The sequence below is a fragment of the Serinus canaria genome, chromosome 5, assembly GCF_022539315.1.
Source record: "Serinus canaria isolate serCan28SL12 chromosome 5, serCan2020, whole genome shotgun sequence".
NCBI lineage: Eukaryota > Metazoa > Chordata > Aves > Passeriformes > Fringillidae > Serinus > Serinus canaria.
Window position 1 is genome coordinate 18,060,799 of NC_066319.1, and position 9,589 is coordinate 18,070,387.

Consider the following 9,589-nt stretch of genomic DNA (forward strand, 5'->3'; position numbering starts at 1 on the left):
TCATTGTGCAGTGCAAGTCCTGCTCTCCAGACATGTCTGCTCAGCTGAAAGGAAGAGACAAAAGGCAGCTGCCCAGATCGTGAGCCATGCATCGAGCCCAGGCATCTCCCCCACCATTCCCATGCTCTCCATGCCACTGGGCCTTTGGCAGCTCTCCCACCATGACCCTAAAGTCATTCCTGACTCTGCTTCTCATGCCCCACATGGGCCTTTTGGGTGAACAAAAGCCGCACAAAATCTCTGCCAAATGTGAATCCTCCCGCTCCTGTCTGCAGCAGCCGGGCTGGCAGCTCCCTGCCCTGTCCCCTGCTGGGGTCCCCTCCTCCTGGCCTGTGCAGTTGTCCTTGGGGACAGTGGCAGCTGCTGGATTGGGGAGTGGGGATCTTTCAAAGTGCCAATTTATGATGGGCTGTCATGGGAAGGAGTCAAAAGTGCTGAGACTTGCCCTGCTCGCCTGCCTGTGTACCCTCAGCTACCCTCCCTGGCATGGGTGGGCATCTTCAGGAGCCAGTGAAACCACCCGAGAACCAAACCAGATCTGGATGCTGTTTCTTTCTTGCTGTTGACTTGAAAAATCAAGTCCAGGATGAGTCTAACCCTCCTGGATGAGTATGATGACAGTGATGGTACAGTGGTGTTTGTTGGTGAGGTGGAGCAGCCCACTTGCTTGTCCCCAGCCTTCCCCCACCATCCCTGCGTGCTAGTGGCTGCTGCTGGGAAAACCAGCGATGCATCTTCTCTGGAAATAACAAGCATGTGATTGTTTCTAATCCGACCTAGCCAAAGCAGTCCTGATAAGAACAATCCTTCATCAGGAATGTTCCTGATGACCTTGAACAGAAGCTGCTGTCCCTGACAACCGTTCTCAGCTGCACCAATATTCCTTCAGAGGTATTTCCTATGAATACAGCACCCTGCTCCTCCAGAAATGCCAAACTTTGCCTTTGACACATAGGGCCTGATGCTGGACAACATCCCCCACGCAAACTGGAGTCCCAGACAAGAGTAAACCATCACATGCAATGAGAGGTCAAAACCAGGGAGTCAGGAAGCACCCTGAGCTGTGCCTACCCCCATGCAGCTGTGTCCCCCCATACACCACTCACACATTCTGCATGGGGATATGATCCCTCTGGGAGCTTCTGTGTGTGTTTTAAGATTCTTTCTGTGCTTGCAGAAGTACAGAAGTCGTGTGTGTTTGGGACAGCTCTGTGTCTGCTTCCTCGTGTGATGTCACACCACTGCCATATGGTCCTCACCCAGTTTCATCAGGTGGTGGCGGCCCACGGCCCCACTCAGGCAAGCAAAGCAGGGAGTTGTACTGGCAGCCAGCAGTCAGAATTTGTGCCTCCTTCCCCCTGTATTTACCCCACAGAAACAAAATGCAAATATGTGTTTAAAAAAACAAACTGCAGGGAGCTGGCAGGGGACCAGGTGTCATGTCTGTGTCACTGTGTCAGCTCTTGCAGGGCCTACGGCAGCATCACCAAGACAACAACCTTTCAAAGGAGGAGCAATCGGTTCCCCTGGAGAGCACAGCAGCAGCCTGACCCGGCAGCCTCCAAGGTCTGCTTGGCTCTAGATTAGCATCTGCTTCCCCACACAGCACTTATCTCCTTTTCCAAGGCTCTCATCACTGAAGCTAAGAGGCTTCATGACTGATTTACCTTTTACAGCAAACTAGCTGGGAGGTGAGTATTATTTCATGCTAGAGATAAGGGCACATTGATTGAACTCACCTAGAAATCTTGTTATAAAGAAGGAAGAGAATTTAAACCTTTGGAGCTCTGGTACGCTCATTAGCTGCAGGCGGAAGCTTTACTCCGTGTGGGAGTGCAGCTGATCTCCCTACAAACCATTTCTCACCAAAGACCCTGCTAGGAAACCATTTTATCCAACCGCCCTGTGGCTGGGGCAGAAATGAGAAGATGAAAGGTGCTACCTGGCAGTAGCATAACATTTCCAATCCTGGGCTAAAATGAGGGTTTAAAAAAAACAAAACAGGAGACTGGGAAAGTGGCAGGGGGAATAACAGGCTGGAGAAACAGAAGTCTGAGTTCCTTATGTCTCTAGGATTTGGCACAGGGATCAAGGGCAGTATGCTTGGCCCACGATGCTTAGTCTGTAGCTCTGTCTCGAGGCTCAGCTTTTCCTTGCTGAGGAGCCACAGATGCCCCACTGCGTGCATCCCCCGTGAGCTGAGCCTGGCTTTCTGCCCCCGCCCATGCGAAGATCTCACACGTTCCCGCAGCTTCCTCTTCCTGCCGAGGCAGGGGAAGCCCAGCACCCACCCCTCCAGACAGCCCTGCTGCCCCTGCCTGGCTGCAGTGAGGGTGGTGGAGCTCAGACAAGTGCATTACCTCCTCTGGCCAAAGGGAAGGAATTTCTGAATGGGATGCATGCACCATTCAGCTTCTGGCTCAAGCAATATCTTGCTGTGGTCCCAGTGGGGATAACAGCGTGGCAGGAAAAAAGAAAAAAGACACATGTGGGGGCTGAGGTGGGGAGAGGAAGAAGCAATGTAAGCAAAAGGAGGAAATGCTATGGTGAGCCAAATGAGCCTGCAGGGAGAGGGCTTCTTCATGTGCCAGGGATCCAGCCAAGCACTGACTTCACTGTTGTTCTTTGAAGAGAGATAAAAACACCGGTTCGCTCAGACCATGGTCCAAAGACCTTTGGCAACAAACCCTTCTCTTGCCCTCTCCTGGAGGCAGCTCTGCTCCTGCAGGGAAGGTTTGCCATCCAAAGACAGCTGGGCAAAGGTGAGAGAAAAAATTAAATCTATTGAGTTTTTTTTGGTGCCCGAGCAGTTAAAGATCCGATCATAAGGGCATCTAATTTCTGATGAAATTTGAGTACGTCCTGGAAAACTCAAGCTTCACCAGAGTGGCATATTTGTGCATCTGACTGTATGTCAGATGTACTTTTCCTTACTATTACTCAAAAAAAAAGACTGCAAATGTTTCTTGCACCCAATTGCAGCAATTGAACAGGTTTTTTTTTTTTAATTTTAGTAAAGCAAGACTGGCAGTTGGAAATGCTCACATTTCCATGAACACTCAAAACTATAAATAAGAGGAGTCCTGAAATGAATTTGGGTGGTACAGACTGCGGCATGCCCTGTGTACACACAGGGTTTAGAAATAGAAATTTTTAGAAATAACTACGGTGCTGGTGCCCCAGATTGTTTGTTGCCCAATTTGTGCAATAGTTTCTGTTTGTTTACTTAAGATTAGCTCCTATCATCCCAGGCTCCAGGTTGTTTAATAGGGAAATGGTACCTTTGTGCCTTTTTTTAAAGGTTTTCTGCATGGGGACTCAGAAGTGTTCACGGGTGTCATTTTGGACATATCCCTCTCACCATTCTCATCTCTTTTATAGCTCTGTGTTGTACTGAGCCATTTTCCTAAGTGATGCATTGTGGAAACTTGAGAAAATACCCTCAGCATGCAGTCTGAAAACTTACTATTCTCCCTCACTGGAAGTGAAACTGTTCCTTCCCTAAGAGAAATAGAGACTTGTGGTTTTGGGTCAAAACCACACTAAATATGTGCCTTCTGGGGAATGTCCTTGACATCTGTTTTTAAACACGTGTTAATGAACAAACCAGTGCCTCCAAGCAGAGTCACGGCTCCCAGGAGAACATCTTAATCATTAACCATAAACTGCACAATTTCCCTGCAGCTTAGAGAGCAGGGCTTTAGATGGAGATCTCATTAAGGGCCATCAGGAAACATCCCAGCTCCAGTGCCTGGGAGAGCACTGTGCAGGGACCACTCACAGCCCATGCTGTATTATTGCTCACATCGACTGAAGATGTTTCCCCCCAGTCACTGCAACAAGCACAGGACTGAACTCTGATATACATCCCAGGAGGCCCTTAGTTTGGTCTCTTAACAGCTTAAAAAGAGGTCTCTCCCCTGGATTCCTCCTATCATCCCATTTTAATCAAGAGCATCCAGACGTTGCTGAGCTGTTCTCAAGTTCAGTGGTTTTCAGATCTGCCCTCTAGCATGCAGGAGGGAGAGTTCAGGTCAACCCCAAAAGGAGCAACTAAGCTCACAAAAACTCAAAAAAATTTTAATCAAGGCATCCAGATGCTAATTTGGGGGGGGGGGGGGGTGTTTTGGCGTTTGTTTGTTTTTGTTATGTAGTCAAATATCCCAATAGCCTTATGTGAGTGCAGGGAAGCTGCACTGTGTGAAACAAGTGAAACCCGAGGTGTGACCTTGGAAGGCAGAGTTTCCTTTGATTTTCTTAAGGCTGATGACAGGGGAGCACCTGAGAGCTGGAGGCACAGAAGTCATGCTGGTGGTTTGCCTTGCAGGGAAGCTGTCCCAAGGGCTGATCGCCTCCCTTTGTCAGCCCAGCATCTTTATCAGCTGCTCCTCAAACGCTCTGAGTCCAGTTGGTCACACTCACTCCACAAACAGAGTATTTGTTTTCAAATTACCGAAGCCAGAATCAGTTGCTGAAAAGGACATCCAGCTTACTGAATGGTCTGGAAAGTGAGGGTTGGTTTCTTTTAATGTATGTGTGTACACAGGACGTGCTTTGTAAACAAACTGGTGCCATCAACTTTGGAAGGTTCCCAGGGTTTCCCGCAACAGGAGGGGGAAGCGGGCATGGAAAAAGAAAAAGCAAATTCTGCAGCCATCGCCAGGCACACAGAAGCTGAAGGAAGAACAGATTCAGGTTATTGGGCCAAAAATGTTCTATTTTATTATACACTTACAGAGCTTGTGCAGTCCTCTCCCTATACCTTAATGCAGCATCCAAACAACTTTGTGCTAGGAAGAGACAGGGCTGAACAGCTTTTCAGTAACTCATCAGTGCTTGCACTGTTCACAGAAATCTTGATGTAATAAAAATATGGATGCATTGGTGACAAGGGCAGTGACCAGTCTTCTGCTCTGTATTGGTGGCAGCAGGTAACAATTAAGCCAAGAAATCTGTAATTTAGCTAGGGCTTGAGAAGAAAGCACTATTAAAATAATCTTTCCCTTTCTGAGTGGCATCCTCATCTTCTTTATTGTCCTTCTGTAGGACTAGAAATCCTACACAAAAGGCAGTTGGCCTTTACATCAACTGCCTGGTCCTGTTTTTTTCAGGGAACCCATCATTCTTCAGGGAGGATGCAGGGAAGACCAATGAGTTCACTCCCAGTGACCTGAAAGCCACTGGGAACTGTAGGAGAAGCTTATGACTAAAGCTTCCGCTGGGGAAGGATCAGAGTCAGGAAAAGCAAAGTTATGTTGCAATTTCTGGGTCAAAAATGTGTAAATAAGCTGTTGACCCACTGAACTCCCTCTATAAGAAGATGATAAACCAAGTAGGAAGCTCCACTGAGCTCCACTAGATCCTGAGTCCTGCTCCCTCAGGTCCCTCAGTGGTGGTGAACACCACTTAGAGCTTTTAAAGTAGCTTCTTTAGGAATTGTCACCTACTGCTGCTTCAGCTGGCAGCATACCAGATCCACAGGATCATCTCTGGTTTGACCCAGTGGAGATGAGCTTTTAAAGCCCCATTTCCTGCATCTCCTACCCAGTGCCTTTGCAATTTTACATGTGTTTCTTGAGCCAAACACATAATCCCATTACATTTTTCAGAGGTCAGCAAGCTTGTACTCACAAAGCATCCAGTTTTGCCAGAGCCCATGCAGTGATGCAATACCAGCAGCTTTCCAAAACAAAACTTGTTCAGTAGATGCACAATGCCAGCCTTGCACTACCACTGAAGCGACCCGTGACTCACAAGTACTGGAGGTAAGGTTAGTCCTGGAGCAGAATACTCTGTGAGAACAGAAAGTAATTAACTTACAGATTTGGTCAGATCCTTGCCAAGATTTCTAGTCCACTGCACTGTTCAGTGATGACTTGGACTTGACATGAGGAGTCCAAGACTTGACAGAAGAACATAAGGTTCTCAAAGTAGTGTGAACTTGCTTGTTATGCCAAGGGCAAGAGTGCTAAAATGTGTGTGATGCAAACCCATACTGGAAGAGTCCAACTGAAAAAGCTGTATCCAGAGACTTAATTTACAGCTGAATTCTGAAAGCCTGGATCTCTCCCACAGGTAAAGATAAAAGTGAAACATTACCAGGAGGTCTGACATCTGAGATAGAAACTCTTTGCAATACATAAATATTTCAGTGGGAGACTGCAGTTTTGTTGGTGTTCTGGATGCTGCATTCCTGCATTGAGCAGCAAGTGAAAGCAAGAGGCCTAGTTTGGATATCTGAAGAGAGTGAGGGTGCTGGCACCCTCTTCCTCAGGGCATTCCTGCCTTGAGGACCTTTGCTGGACATGCCTACTCCAGCATCCCAGGTTCATTTGAAGCCACTCTCTTCTGTTGGCAGCTCTTGGCACAGTGCCAGGCTCACAGCCTGGGAAGCTGTGAGCCATGAAGCAGCCAGGCAAAAGCAGAAGCAGCATGAGCTGGATTGGGAAACCCCTTCCCTGAAAGATCCGTGCTTCTGTGTTGCCACCTTGCTCTGGTGCAGAGCACCAACTCATGGTGTTCTACAGGGGCCTTGGCAGAGCAAAGCCCTAAGGATGCCCGATGAAAACCAGGGACTTGTGCAGCAAGGGCATTTTAAAACTGCTATTTACAACCTCTCCAGTTTTGTCTTTCTTTTCCATCCCTTCCTCTTTTTTTTGTCTTTACTTTCTTGGGAGGTGAGAACACAAATTGTGACACAAGGTGTGGTTTCACATATAACACAGCTGGAGCATTCGGCCATGGAAACTTCTGCTGAAGTATGACTTAATAGTTCTTATTTTGTCTTCTCTTGACTAAATTGAACAGTAGAAGGGATCATGACCATGAGATCCACTTGCTCCTCAGAAAGCATCACTATCTGTCAGTTACTCAATACTTTTGTAGGTTTACAAATACTTTTAATACAAATATTCTACAAAAGCCTCCATATTTCTAATTAAACTGAGCAAAAATATAGAAAAAAAAATCAAAACTAGTTGGCAGAGGTCAGAAAGGAAAATAAATGAAGACATCAGGATAAACTTCCATTTTACTTTGGATTGCTCATGCTTTCAGACTGAAGTGAAAAGACCTCAGAGAATTTAAAAATCTGACATTTGTCTTGAGTCTTCATCCAAAACATAATTCAATGTAAATTAATTATGATTAAAGAATGGAAAAATTATTCATCTTATTTCTAAAGACAAACTAGTATTTTTCCAAACAACTCTAATGAGGGATTTGTGAAATAACCATTTGTCCTTGCAGCTGTAGCCTCCTAATTAGACTTTCATTCTAAGGTGAATTTTTAAACCCTTCAGACCTGAGACGTTACACACAATCCTCTATAATCTCTTCCTGAGGAAATGATTGTATTATTTAGTGTTCTTTGTGTTGGGTAATTACAGCAGGCTTCTTTTCTCCTTTCCATTCCTTGTTCTCTTTATGTACATTTGCAATGGGCTCCTAGGGCCACAGTCTCTGCTGCTTTCCAGTGTATTATTCTTCAGTAAGATGCAGCAAGAAGTGAGGGACACAGGCTTGGAGGGATTATTCAGCATGGAAGATTTGGATTTTTAACACAGAAACTGCCATACCCTTTGCCTTCAATACACATATCTAGACAAACACAGCGTAGCAGCACAGGCTGTAGGAGGAAGTGCAGCAGCAGGGGGAAAAAAAGCACATGCAGAGAGGAAGCTCTGAGAATTTCCAGATGGCAAACATCAGAGCAGAGGTCAGCAAATGTTTGAGATGATTGCAGGCAGTGCTTTTCCTCTGCCTAACCAAAGGCTGAGTGTCCTGCTGGGGAGGAGATCTCTATCTTGAGGCAGGTCACAAGCAGCTGGTAATGCTTCAACTCTGTTCAAGAGTTGAAGCCTTTTGGTTCTGGTTTATTTCTCACTTGGTGGGAGCTGCAAGCTTCTTATGGATGCCCTCACAGAATGTCAGAACTCTTTAGACAGCAGTTGCCAGCCCTGGCTTTAAAGGACCTTCAGAATTGTTTCAGCTTTGAAAATTAGGAAGGATGGATGATTCCTGAGGCATATTTTATTTTCATAAGAAGGAAACAATAAATAAAAGTAACTTTCCTTAGGACTGGCAGCAGAGGCAGCATCTGTAAGGCTTTCTGAGACAATATTTAGTCCAGCATGCTGGGCTGGAATTCAAGTGATGTGTGCTGTTCCTGGCTCTGCCGGAGCATGCCTGTGACCTATAACAAACCCCCTCACCTCTGTTTGCTCTCCTGCCTTTTCTAGCACCATTCCTCAGACAAGCACTCCAGTGCCTGTACCATATCTCAGTCAGCTTCGGCTCAGGATATTTTCTCCAAAGGCAGGACTCAGTTTATTCATGCAAGGCAGACTGGACTGCATTCAGACTTTATTAGCTAATCCCTATTTAATGAGACTGGTAAGAAGTCATGTGTGTATATATACACACACACACACACATAGCCTTGTTTGTGCATTATAATACAATAGCACTTAATGCTGAGGTAATAGGAGCTCTGCATACTTTGAAAATGAAAGCCATAGAAAGTGAATCTTGCATTAGGAAAAAACAAGTAGCCTGTTTTTTAGTGATCAGCTTTGTTGCCTGGGTACCAAGTACAGAAGCTCCTTTTTGCTTCTTGCCAGGAGACTGTAAGAGTATCCTGTATTTTATTTCAGTCCAGAGCCATTATGGCCATTTATCCATCTCCACAGAAGTGCTCCATTTGCTGCTTCACATAGACCCAGGCTGGCATCAGGGACAATCCTCCCTGCCTGGTGAGAGAACTCTCCCAAGGGTGCCTCAAGGATCTTTCAGGGGAGGATTTGAACTCTCAAAAGCCTTATTGTCTTGGTAAGGCCCAGAAAACAGTGATCCTTCACCTACCTGCTTTTCTGTAGGCCACTGAAAGAATGCAAGGCTGTGCTGCCCAGCAGCTCCTGGCTGTATCAAGTGGGATAGCTCAACTGGGGTGGAGAAACAGCAGCAGAGACTTCTGGACTTGGGATTTTACCAGCCTGGAAAAGCTGTGATGATTGGCTGATGTAGTCTGCAAAGGCTGGTGTCCTGAGACACCAGCAGATTCAGTGTGACTTAACACAGCCTCACTCATCAGGAACACAGCTGAACCTCAGGAACCCACAGCACTGCAGCTGGAAAGCAGAATACATAAAGCTGGGTTGCTGGCACTTGGGCTAAAGACAGCCATCTTTCTTTATTCTGGGAATGAATTCACTTCCTCATTTTCCATTGAAAATCAGAGGACTCATTCTTCAGTTCCAAGTCCTAGAGACTCTTGCAGAATTAAGCCAGGTTCCTGCCTTCCCATCAAAATGTCTAATAAAATTGCAGGACACACTAGGTTTGTTCAGAAAGAATGGCTGCAAGCCCCAGTGCCTATGAGAGGCTTCCACAGTCATAATCACTGAGGAGAAATAATTACATCCACCTGGAGGAGTGAAACCCAGCTGATTCCATTTAAGCTGCAGTGCAACCTCAGCCAAGTCAATATGGAGGAAAAAAGTAGAAATTCTTATTGATAGTAGCAAATTTTCAGTGAAATAGAGTTGATTTGCACATTTCCGTATTTTTCAGAACATTTATCACTCCTCCA